Source organism: Musca domestica, unplaced genomic scaffold (genome assembly GCF_030504385.1).
Source record: "Musca domestica strain aabys unplaced genomic scaffold, Musca_domestica.polishedcontigs.V.1.1 26, whole genome shotgun sequence".
In the NCBI taxonomy this organism is placed as follows: Eukaryota; Metazoa; Arthropoda; class Insecta; order Diptera; family Muscidae; genus Musca; species Musca domestica.
In genome coordinates this window covers 11,699,525-11,713,062 of record NW_026712283.1, presented here as the reverse complement: position 1 = coordinate 11,713,062, position 13,538 = coordinate 11,699,525, and the positions used below count along the sequence as shown (strand labels likewise).

Sequence of the window (13,538 nt, the reverse complement as noted above, 5' to 3'; positions counted from 1 at the left end):
GTCATCTACTCTAACGTAGATGTCCTCCGATGTCATCTACTCTAACGTAAATGACCTTCGATATCATCTACTCTAATATAGATGACCTCCGATGACATCTACTCAATTGTCGATGACCTCCGATGTTATCAACTCTACCGATGATGCCTTCCGATGTCATCTACTCTATCGTAGATGACCTCCATTGCCATACTCTACCGTAGATGACCTCCGATGTCATCTACTCTATGGTAGATGACCTCCGAAATCACCTACTCTACCGCAGATGACCTCCGATGTCATCTACTCAACCGTAGATGACCTCCGATGTCATCTACTCAACCGTAGATGACCTGCGATGTCATCTACTCAACCGTAGATGACCTCTGATGTTATCTTCTCTACTGTAGATAACCTCAGATATCATCTAAACTACAATAGATAAATTTCGATGCCATCTACTTCTATTTAGAGATGGGTATTAAAAAGTGGCCACTCTAAGCAGGGTATAGAAGGCCTTTAGGAAATTATCTTCCCATACTGCAATATAACCCACATTCGAATAATTATTCCACCTCCACCTTACAGAGTTCTTCATAGTTGTCAAGAAGAAGCGCCGTTAGGTGTTACGACAAAATCAGAAACTCCCACATTTCGCAGTTATTTGGCATTGTTGTTCTTCTTATTTCCCCCCAACAACAATAACAACAACCACAAATTATGTAAAAGCCTAAACGAACATTTGTCAGTTTAAGCCAAACTTGCCTAATTCCATTGTGTTCGCATGCTCTGATTAGAGACATTAACAGCCTGTTCCACGATGTCGAAAGAACACGTTCGCACAACTTTTACACGACAAACAGCTGATTTCCGTTCCACTAAAATCCATCAGAACGAAAATTTGCACGAAAATCAAAGCGAACGAAAACGTAAGCGTTTCAGTGTAATTTTGCGTTCCACTATCTTTTTTCTTTCGTACGCATGCGAACACAAATGTCAAAATCAGTCACTTGTGTGTTTGCTGTCGAATGATAAAAATTAAGGAAAATTGTTTTAACATAAACATTCCTTGATTGAAAATGGAAAGAAAAATGTAAGTAAAAATAATAAATGCAATTTAATCTGTGAACAACAAATATATATTTTTTTATTTTCTCAATTCCAGCACGAAAAAACTACACAGCTGCGGGCACTAGTTGAGTATATGGGGGAGAATCCAAAGTTCGCCAGAGGAGTGCCAATTTTTGGAAGCAGCAGGCAATCCCATGAAGACCACTGGAAGACACAAACCTAGAAAAAATCATTTTTTTATTATTTTAAAAATGTAAAAATACAATCATACTTACTGGTTGTTAGGTACTTCAAATAAATTCGAAGCATATCTTAAATGCCTCCGTGGCACAATTTGAACCTCCTCCTCATCATCCATAAAAAATAGGGCTACAGAAATATTCATTTTTTTTTTCTTTTTTAAGAACACAAATAATCTGAACACAAATAATCTGAACACAATCACTAGAAATTATATTTTGTTTGTTTATTTACAATTTGTTTGTTTACAACAGAACTGTCAGTTGAGACAGAGCCACTGCTGCTTTTTCGCGTTTATATTAGACATTTGGCGCTTTTTTTTTGCCTTATTTCGCGATTAATTTTGCCAAAAAATATTTTGCAACACTGAATCACGTAAGGCTATGCGAAAGAAAGAACGAAAATTAGTGGAACGCATTCTTATGCGAAAGTGAGTGAGTAGCCTTCGTTCGCACAAATTTTCTTTCGAGATCGTGGAACAGGCTGTAAGTGCTTAGAATTTCTTTTTTCTTCTTCTTCTTCTTCAAATATGGAGTGAGTAATGTTGGGTGATCACGGGGATGATGAAACTTCATCATCTGGCATTAGAAGACATTTGTTGGTCGCCTAATCAAAGAACCACCATCTGAACTACATCTCCGGCGGTGTTTAATAATGGTAACTGTTATTCTCGAGTTGCCTTGTCTCTTTTCAGGTAATTCCCTTGATTTACTAACTCTGTCTACATTGGCAGTGGCTGCCACAGCAAGACGACAAGGCCTGAGGAGAAAAATAGTTATACGTGTGAAGTTTTCCAGATCTAAATGACAAAGAAAACAAGCGATAAAATGATGTGTCTACATGACGATGGCTACACAAACATACGAACATACATTCTAAGAGATTTCGTTGATGGGGGTTTTCTGCATTTTAATACCCTACACTCGGACTTTCAAGGTTTTATATATTATTTCACTTTTTCCTTTTTCGGTAGGAATAATAGAAAAATGTTTACCTTACGCATTTCCAAAACCACATACTTCCCTCAGCTGTAGACACCAACAGTGAGATCCATATCAAACTTCAGGAGTTCAGCTCTTCCATAGAAGACCTACAGGAGGTCTTCTTCCAAGGTATCTGCAGGCGGTCTTCTTCCATAAAAGACCTGCTGGAGGTCTTCTACCATAGAATACCTGCTGGAGGTCTTCTTCCAAAGAAGACCAGGGGATCGTTCTTCTATATAAATCCTGCAGGACGTCGCTCTTCTATAGGAGACCTGTAGGAGGTCTTCTTCCATAGAAGACCTGAAGGAGGTCTTCTTTCATAGAAGACCTGAATGAGGTCTTCTATGAAGACCTCCAGAATGTCACTCTTTTATGGAAGACCGGCAGCAAATCGTTCTTCTATAGATTTGCCTGCAGGAGGGCTTCTTCCATTGAAGACCTGCTGGAGGTCTTTTCCATAGAAGATTTTTCAGAATATATCAAGAACGACCAACAGTCCCAAAAGGCGTGGATTTTTAAGAATATTTCTAGAAGAAGATCAACAGTCCCAAAAGGCGTGGATTTTTAAGAATATTTCTAGAAGGACCTACAGTCCCCAAAAGGTATGGATTTTTGAGAACATTTTTAAAAGGACCTACAGTCCCAAAAGGCGTGGATTTTTAAGAACATCTTTAAAAGGACCTACAGTCCCAAAAGGCGTGGATTTTTAAGAATATTTCTAGAAGGATCTACAGTCCCAAAAGGCATGGATTTTTGAGAACATTTTTAAAAGGATCTACAGTCCCAAAAGGCGTGGATTTTTAAGAACATCTTTAAAAGGACCTACAGTCCCAAAAGGCGTGGATTTTTAAGAATATTTCTAGAAGGATCTACAGTCCCAAAAGGCATGGATTTTTAAGAATATTTCTAGAAGGATCTACAGTCCCAAAAGGCATGGATTTCAAAGAATATTTCTAGAAGGACGAACAGTCTTAAAAGGCGTGGTTCCCAAAAGGCGTGGATTTTTTAAGATTATTTCCAACGGTCCCAAAAGTCGTGGATTTTTAAGATTATTTCCAACGGTCCCAAACGGCGTGGATTTTTAAGATTATTTCCAACGGTCCCAAAAGGCGTGGATTTTTAAAAATATTTCCCCCAAAAGCCGAGGATTTTTAAGAAAATTCCTAGAAAGAACCAACAGTCCCAAAAAGCATGAATTTTTAAGAAAATTTTCTAGAAGAATATTTCTAGAAGAAGATCAACAGTCCTAAAAGACGTGTATTTTTAAGAACATTTCGAGAAGGACCAACAGTCCTAAAAGGCATGGATTTTAATGAATATTTCTAGAAGGACTAAAGGTCCTAAATAGATTTTTGTATTGAAAAAAAATATATAGTCCAGGGTACGTATTCGTACTGCCGCAACGTATACGCCGCACTAAATTAAATTGCGAAATAATCCTACAATTTCTATAGCGGAAAAAAGAATTTGTAGAGAATATTTAAATACATTGATGGACTGTCACTGCCAAAAGGGCCCCAAAAGGTAGATTTTTAATAAATTCTCTAGAAGGACTTTTAGTCCTCTTGTCTGGCATGGCATCCAATATTCTCTAAAATAAACATTTTTCTCTGGACATTCACCCAATTTCACCGCAAATAGCATTTAGTTCTTTTCGTACAACCTGCAGAAGGCTTTCTTCCATAGAAGACCTGCAGGAGGTCTTTTTCCATGGAAGATCTGGTCTGAGGAGGTTCTCTTCCATACAAGATCTGGTCCATACAAGAGGTCTTCTTCCATAGCAGAAGATTTTTAAGAATATTTCTAGAATCCCAAAAGAGCTGGTGAACTGACGAATTTGGTTTTCTCCGATGAGAAAACATTCGTTGTCCAGCAGTTTGTAAACAAGCAGAATGATCGTGTTTACTCGCCAAAGAGGTCAGCTGAAAATTTGCACCTTCCGTTTACCACTAGAACTCAAGCACCGACCTTGGTGATGGTGTGGTCCGCCATAACAGCCGATGGTCGCTCTCCGCTCGTATTAATCGACCGTGGTATCAGAATAAATACCGAATATCATCACGAAAATATTCTGGAAGGTGCATTAAAGCCTTGGACACGCAAACATTTTGGCTGCAGACCTTGGATTTTTAAAGAATATTTGCGCTATCTTTAATTTTAATACTACCTTTAGGTATAGATGTGTAGGGTAAAGCTAAGTCCACAGCTCCACTTGCCTTCAAACTCAACTTGTTTGTTGTCAAATAACTGTGCACGAACAGACAGACGACGCTGGCGCTGAAGATGATCAAATAGCTTATTTTACTGCAATTTTTTGTCGTTTTCCTTGTCTTTGGTAGGTTGATAGGAACGTAGGTTGATGTCAGATACTTACAGCAAAGATTGAGCGTGGCGCGCATGCTCTGTAAGCAGCGTAACTTTAAATTAAGTCAAAAACTGTGCTATTTTGTATTTTTTTAGCTCTTGTTTTGTTATTTTCTTTGGGATTTTCTTCAAGACATTGTTTTTATATTCCAATTGAGAAAATCATCGCTGACAACGACAACAACAACGGTGATGGCGAGTTTGTTCTTGGAGTCCCTGGAGTTTTGTTGTCACGAAGGCAAATGTTGTTGTTGTTCTTTTTACGTTTGGTGTTTTGAGTAAATTTTGATGTTAGTTATCGCATGGTTTGATTTTATAATTCATACCTTGTCGTTTACAGTTCTTTCTTTTACGGACGGACATCTGAGTGACTGTGTCTGTCTGTCGATCTTCACTATTTTACATTTTATCTGTCCTTTGGTTCTTTTCTTGTGTTTTGCATCCGGTATTTTGTCTTGCCTTGCCAAAAGGTATCATTAAGTAATGTATGGATGAATAATATTGCATATATATTTTCCTCTTTTTGTATCAGCTATGAATGGCTCGTTGGGAAAGGAAATGGAAATTGAAATGCTAATTTTAAAAATTTCCCAGAAATTATAGTCAATTAATTATTAGTTATGAGTTTTTAAATAGAAGAAATGAATTAATGTTAGCACCATCTGGAGGTGGATTTGTTGAAGAATATTTTTTTTCAAGCACCACCTGGAGATGAGTTTTTGAAAATGTAATTTTTGGAACACCATCTGAGAGTAGACTATTTAATATTGTTTTTAAAACACTAACTGGTCTTAGATTGTTTTTGAAAAAATATTTTTTCAAACTTGAACTGAAGAGAGATTCTTTAGAGAAAATTATCTCAACCACCATCTGGAGGTGGCTTTCCACATAATATCTTTTAAAAAATATTGTTGAAGCACTTTTGGATTTTTATTTATTTTTTTTTTTATTATTTGTTTATTTATTTTTATTTATTTATTTTTTATGTATTAATTTATATTTATATTTCATCTGCTAGGATTTTCCAACATTTTTTCAAATACAGTAACATTTGGATTTTTTAAGACAGCACCACTGCGTGAATTTTTTATCGAATGTATTGTAAAGAATATTTTTTCAAGCTTCATCTGGAATAATTTCCCAATGGCCATACGGACGACGAGTTTTTAAATAAAATAATCTCTATGGAATGGTTTTTCAATCCACATATTGTCTTTAATTTTGTAAAGAATATTTTGCTAGCTGCATCTGGACGTGACATTTTTAATATAATTTTAAAGAATACAATTTTAAGCACAATCCATACTTACTATTTAAAAATAATATTTTTTCCAATCACTTTTTTAGCATATTTTTTCAAGCTCCATTAGGCATGGGTTTATTTAAAATTTTTTTTTCGAGCACCATTTGGACTTTTGGATTTTTTTAAAGGAATATTTTATTTCAAGCACCACCTAGACGTGGATTTTTAAATAATATTTTATTGAAAACTACCTGGACTTGGATTTTTAATGGAATCCTCTTTCAAGCACCAACTACCTAGTATTTTTAAAGAATATTTTTTCGAACACGACCTGAATGTGGATTTTCAAAGAAATTTTTAAAAATATATTTTTTCAAACACGACCTCAATGTGGATTTTTCAAAGAAATTTTTGAAAATATATTTTTTGAAGCACCATATGGACGAAGATCTTTTAAGGAATATTGTTTTCAAGCACCACAAAGATGTAGATTTTTAAAATCAGCTTTTAGGCAAGGAATTTTGAAAGATATATTTTTTCAAGCACCATCTAGACGAGGATTTCTTAAAGCAATATTTTTAAAAGCACCCTCTGAACGATAATAATACTACTTTTCGAGCACTACCTGAACGTGTATTTTCCAGAGGAATTGTTTTCAAGCACCACATGAGCATGGGATTTCTAAGAATATTTTGTCGAGCAACATCTGTACGTGTTTAAAGGAATATTTTTTCAAGCACCATCTGGACGAGATTTTTCTAAAGGAATATTTTTGAAAACACCATTTTAAACACCCATAGACTTGGATTTTTTAAATATTTTTTCAAGGACCATCAACGCTATAGACGTGGAATTTTCAAATAGTTTTTTTTCAAGGACCATCCGAACTATAATCGTGGATTTTGTAAATAATTTTTAAGGACCATGTGGATCGATGTATAGACGTGGATTTTTTAAGTAATTTTTTAAGGTTAACTAAGCTATAGACGTGGATTTTTTAAATATATTTTCAGGGTCATCTAAGCTATAGAAGTGGATTTTTTAAGTATTTTTTAAGGTTATCTAAGCTATAGACGTGGATTTGAAATCGTTTTTTTTAAGGACCATCCAAGCTATAAACGTGGATTTTTTTCTTGGACCATTTTAGCTATAAACGTGGATTTTTTAAATAAATTTTTTTCTAGTACCATTCTAGCTATAGACGTGGATTTTTTAAATATTTTTTTTTTTTTTTTCAAGAAACATCTAAGCTATAAACGTGGATTTTTTTCTTGTGCCATTTTAGCTATAAACGTGGATTTTTTTAAATAATTTTTTTTCTAGTACCATTTTACTATAGACATGGAATTTTTTTCAAGAAACATTTAAGCTATAAACGGAGATTTCTTAAATATTTTTTTCAGGGTCATCTAAGCTATAGACGTGGATTTTTTAAATACTTTTTTTCTAGGACCATCCAAGCTATAATCGTGGATTTTTTAAATAATTTTTTTCAGGACCATCCAAGCTATAAACGTGGATTTTTTAAATAATTTTTTTCTTGGACCATTTTAGCTATAGACGTGGATTTTTTAAATATTTTTTTTTTCAAGAAACATCTAAGCTATAAAGGTGGATTTTTTAAATATGTTTTTCAGGGTCATCTAAGCTATAGTCGTGGATTTTTTAAATATTTTGTTCTAGGACCATTTTAGCTATAGACGTAGATTTTTTAAACAATTTTTTTCAAGGACCATCCAAGCTATAAACGTAAATTTTTAAATATTTTTTTCACATTTTAAAAATATATTCTCCATTCTGTTCAACTCCCCCACTTTCGAACCACTGTTCCACATACCAAACCATGACAATCCGAAACAAAATTAAAAATAAGATTTAATTTAATCAGCTTGCTTGTCGTTCACCCACTTTAAAATACTCATTCGTTCGGTTCGGTTCGTTCATTCATTCTTTGCTCCAGCTCCGAATACTCCACATTTGTCAATGTCTCTGTTTTTGGATAATTATGTTGTGCTCCAGATATAAAAAGTCATTTGGAAGAATCTATTGCCATCTCAAGACCAGCACAGTGTGGATCAAGCCAACCAGCTCGCCAGCGAACCGACGAACCATTCATTCGACACAATTAGCCGGCGACGTTGCGACGTTAAACAAACAGAGAAAATGAGCTTCAAATTTTGTGTCAAAGAAATTTGCGTTCTTCCAAAATCCAAAATGCTTCTTGGCCTGCATCTGGTGGTGGTGGTGATGTTGGTGACTCCACGAATTGGCTGATCTGTTCCGGAGATGTTGTTACAATTATGTCTCGCTGATCTCACAAGTTATTTGTTTAAAGACACAAAATTAAAGCTGACAAGAACAACAATAACAACAACCACCATCATTCCTCTGCTCTTCAAAATAATTAATTTGTCATTAAGAAAACTCCAAAACGGCACAGGCACATGGAGCTGAGCACTCAACCTAAACTTTGTAAAGGGAAATTTTTATTGTCTCGAGTAGTGTGGACATGAACGACATGGTCGTGGCGGAAAAAAGGAAAAGTGTGTCAATTACTTTTCTTTATTAAAATGAAACTTGAAGAGCAAACAAATTGTGGAGAAACAAAACTAAAATAGGTTGAGGTTTTCAATTTGTCGGCCATATCAGCATATCATTGCTGTTGTTGGTTTTTCCTTTTCTTCTCTCTCCTCTTCATGGCATCTGGTGTGTGTGTGTGTGGTTGGCGGTTGACTGACTGACTCCATGGCGTTTTGATTTTCTTAGGTCTTCCTTGGCATTTCGCTTTTTTCTGTTTTTGTTTTTGCTGCCATCCAATCCATGTATGGTTTCTAATTACAATTTGGCATCTAAGCTTACATTAACCGCAATATTGTCACTTTTCTTGAATTGTTCCGAAGCAGCAGCTGCACAGAAGAATGTGCGAAACCAATGGCAATACGAGTAGAAGTCGATCGATGAAAATACTAATGCTGATGAATTTGACAGGAAAAGCTAGAAAGCTATGTAAAGAATGTTAACCGCAATCGGGCAGAGGAATTATTGATGTCATCAATTTAATTCTCGTAAATAGCACATTTGAAAAAAAAAAATATTCTTAAAAAAATCTTTAAAAATAAAATATTTAAAAAAATTGAAAATATCTTCCATCATCTGCCACTAAAAAATATTTGTCCATAAGTCCCAATAGTCCTTGCAAATTATCCTCAAATAATTTCTTACGCTAGAACCCTCTTCCAGATGGAGATTCATCGTCGTGTATTTGTTGGAGAAATTTTTTTTCAAGCAACGCCACGGCATGGAAATTGTAAAGAATATTTTTTTAAGCATGAACAGGTTCTATATTTTTTGAAAGAATATTCATTTTAATCACCATCTGGATGTGGATTATTTATAGAATATTTTTCAGCCCCCTCCTGGATCTTTTATAATATATATTTTCTAAAGGAAATGTTCAAAACCTGGATTTTTTTGATGAAAAATTCTTACCAAAAAAATTATATTTTCTAAAAATTTTCTACAAAATATAAATTTCCCCAGCTTCACCTAAACGTGAATCTTTAAAGAATATTATTTTCAAGTGCCACCTGGACGTAAATTTTTTAAAAGGAATATATTTTTAATTGCCATCTAGATGCAGATTTTTAAGGATCCTTTTTTAAGCATCACCTAAGCTTGAATGTTTTAAGGAATATTTATTCAAGCACCATATAGAAATGGATTTTTTCAAAGAATATTTTTTTCAAACACCACCTGCTGGGCCTCAATTCTTGTTCTATGAAATTTTATAAAGGAAATATTTTTCATTTCATATTTTCATAGAACAAGAATCCAGACACTGGACGTGGTAAATGATGATAAATTATTTTCAAGCTCCATTTGGACTTGATTAAAATATATTCGTCCATAAGTCCTAATAGTCCTTGCGAATTATCCTTAAATAATTTCTTATGTTAGAAACTCGCTTCCAGATGGAGATTCACCATCTGCATCGTCGTGTATTTGTTGGAGAAAATTTTGTCAAGCAATGTCACGGCATGGCAATTTTAAAGAATATTTTTTTTAAGCACGAAGAGGATTTTTTGAAAGAATATTCATTTCAAGCACCATCTGGACATGGATTTTTTATAGAATATTTTTTCAACCCCCTCCTGGATATTGATCTTTTTATAGAATATTTTCTAGCACCATCTGGGCGTGTAAATTTTTTCAAGCCCACTCTGGACAAGATTGTTTATAGGAAATGTTTAAAACCTGAATTTTTTTAATGAAAAATTCTTAACAAAAAAATTTATATTTTCTAAAAAATGCAAGTCCCATTTTCTACAAAATATAAATTTCCCCAGCTTCACTTAAACGTGGCTTTTCATAGAATATAATTTTCAAGTACCACCTGGATGTCAATTTTTTTAAAGGAATATATTTTTAATTGCTATCTAGATGCAGATTTTCTAAGGATCCTTTTTCAAGTTTCACCTAAGCTTGAATGTTTTAAGGAATATTTATTCAAGCTCCATATAGAAATGGTTTTTTTAAAGAATATTTGTTCAAACTCAACCTGGACGTGGATTTTTTTAATGATTTTTAACCTCCATTTGGACGTGAAATTTTTTAAAGTCTATATTTTTTAACAATACATAAGCGCGGATTTTGTATATACAAAACAAATCACTTTCAAATTGTACTTAAAATATTCCATAAAGAAATGTCCAGATGGTGCTAAAAAAATAATTCTTAAATGAATTCATATCTAGATGGTGCTTCAGAGAAATCCTTTAAAACATCCACGTCCATATGGTGCTCCTTCTGGATGTTGATCTTTTCATACAACATTTTTTTAGCACCATCTGGGCATGAATATTTTTTCAAGCACACTCTGCACAAGATTATTTTAGGAAGTATTTAAAACCTGGATTTTTTTTATGAAAAACTTGTTAAGGCATTATCTGGAACTGAATTTTTAAAGAATATATTTCATGCAACATTTAGACGAGGAGTTTTATTAAATTAGTTTTTACCAACTTTTGAACTCATATTTTTTAAGGAATTTAAATTTTCCCAAGCTCCACCTAAACGTGGAACTATAAAGAATATTATTTTCAAGTATCACCTGGACGTCAATTTTTTTAATGAACATATTCATGTACTTGATGTAGTGGGCCAATATTATTAAAAAAAAATTATCAGTAGTTACAAAGTTTGCCCAAAATTGGACGATCCTTTCATATTCAACAAGGTAAGAAATTTTCTATGAACATTTTAAACTTTTGTGGGGAAGGTACCAGAAGAAGTGGGCCGTTATTGCCCAACTCCGAACTCGATCTAAATTTGAAAATAATATTTCCATGTAGCAAGTTTGCACCGAATCGGATACTCCCTTCGAGAGTTATCGTGCTCATCAACCATACAGTCATATCGACTTGAAATGTCCTAAAACGGATTGGCGCGTGCTGAGTGCGATGGTGCTGAGTCCTGTTGGAATGTCCAAGGTCTTCTTCCAAAATGTTTGCGTGCCCAAGGCTTTAATGCACCCTCCAGAATATTTTCGCGACAATATTCGGCATCGGCATTTATTCTGATGCTACGGTCGATTAATACGAGCGGAGAGCGACTTTAGGCTGTTATGGCGACCCACAACATCACCATGGCCGGCGCTTGAGTTCTGGTGGCCAACCGAAGGTGCACATTTTCAGCTGAAAAAAATATTTTTAAAAATCCACGTTTATAGTTCGGATGGTCCTTAAAGAAATTATTTAAAAAAATCCACGTTTATAGTTCGGATGGTCCTTAAAAAATTATTTAAAAAATCCACATCTATAGCTAGGATGGTCCTTGAAAAAATTGTTTAAAAATTAATGTTTATAGCTTGGATGGTCCATGTCAATTGGTCTGATGGTCCTTAAAAAAAAAAATATTTAAAAAATCCAAGATTTTAGCTTGGATGGTCCCTGAAAAAATTATGTAAAAAATCCATGTCAATTGGTCTGATGGTCCTTAAAAAAAAATATTTAAAAAATCCACGTTTATAGCTTGGATGGTCCTTGAAAAAAATATTTAAAAAATCCACGTTCATAGCTTGGATGGTCCTTAAAAAAATTATTTGAAAAATCCATGTATATAGCTTGGATAGTCTTTGAAAATTTTTTTTTTTGAAAATCCACATTTATTGATTGGAAGGTCCTTGAAAAAAATATTTAAAAAATCCATATTTATAGTTTGGAAGGTCGATGAAAAAAGTTTTTTTTTTTAAATCTACGTTTATAGGTTGGATGGTCCTTGAAAAAAAAATATTTAAAAAATCCACGTTTATAGCTTGGAGGGTCATTGAAAAAAATTATTTAAAAATCCATATTTATAGGCTGGAATGTCCTTGAAAAAAGTTTTTTTTTTAAATCCACGTTAATGGCTTGGATTGTCTTTGAAAAAAATTATTTTAAAAATCCACGTTTATAGTTGGATGGTCCTTGAAAAAAGTTTTTTTTAAAAATTCAAGTTTATAGCTTGGATGGTCCTTGAAAACAAATATTTAAAAAATACCAGTTTATAGCTTGGATGGTCCTTAAAAAAATATATATTTAAAAAATACACGTTTATAGCTTGGATGGTCCTTAAAAAATATATATTTAAAAAATCCACGTTTAAAGCTTGGATGATCCTTGAAAAAAAATATTTAAAAAATCCACGTTTATAGCATGGATGGTCCTTAAAAAAATAATTTAAAAAGTACACGTTTATAGCTTGGATGGTCCTTGAAAAAAAAATATTTAAAAAATTCAAGTTTATAGCTTGGATGGTCCTTGAAAAAAAATCCAAGTTTATAGCTTGGATGGTCCTTGAAAAAAATATTTAAAAAATTCAAGTTTATAGTTTGGATTATCCTTGAAAAAAATATTTAAAAATCCATGTTTTTAGCTTGGATGGTCCTTGAAAAAAATATTTAAAAAATTCAAGTTTATAGTTTGGATTATCCTTGAAAAAAATATTTAAAAATCCACGTTTTTAGCTTGCATGGTCCTTGAAAAAAATATTTAAAAAATTCAAGTTTATAGTTTGGATTATCCTTGAAAAAAATATTTAAAAATCCACGTTTTTAGCTTGGATGGTCCTTGAAAAAAATATTTAAAAAATTCAAGTTTATAGTTTGGATTATCCTTGAAAAAAATATTTAAAAAATCCACGTTTATAGCTTGGATGGTCCTTGAAAAAAATTATTAAAAAATCCACGTTTATAGCTTGGATGGTCTTTGAAAAATATTACTTAAAAAATCCACGTTTATAGCTTAGATGGTCCTTGAAACAAGTTATTTAAAAAATCCACGTTTATAGCTTAGATGGTCCTTGAAACAAGTTATTTAAAAAATCCACGTTTATAGCTTGAATGGTCCTTGAAAAAAATTATTTTAAAAATCCACGTTTGTAGCTTGAATGGTCCTTGAAACAAGTTATTTAAAAAATCCACGTTTATAGCTTGGATGGTCCTTGAAAAAATAATTTAGAAAATCCACGTTTATAGCTTGGATGGTCCTTGAAAAAATATTTAAAAAATCCACGTTTAGAGCTTGGATGGGCCTTGAAAAAATATTTAAAAAACCCACGTTTATAGCTTGGATGGTCCTTGAAAACTATTATTTAAAAAAGCCACTTTTGTAGCATGGATG

General features: G+C 33.3%; 2 long non-coding RNA genes across 2 annotated transcripts; one reads left to right on the top strand and one right to left on the bottom strand.

Annotated features, from left to right (window-relative positions):
* The first annotated feature begins 779 nt into the window (after nucleotides 1-779).
* On the top strand, nucleotides 780-1,367 carry LOC131803040 (uncharacterized). Its single transcript, XR_009342455.1, has 2 exons — nucleotides 780-1,072; nucleotides 1,145-1,367. It is a non-coding gene; the product is annotated as an uncharacterized LOC131803040 (long non-coding RNA).
* LOC131803039 (uncharacterized) lies at nucleotides 1,096-1,732 on the bottom strand. The gene is made up of 2 exons (XR_009342454.1): nucleotides 1,326-1,732; nucleotides 1,096-1,269 (listed from the first exon to the last, which is right to left on the bottom strand). It is a non-coding gene; the product is annotated as an uncharacterized LOC131803039 (long non-coding RNA).
* Between the last annotated feature and the right edge of the window lie 11,806 nt (nucleotides 1,733-13,538).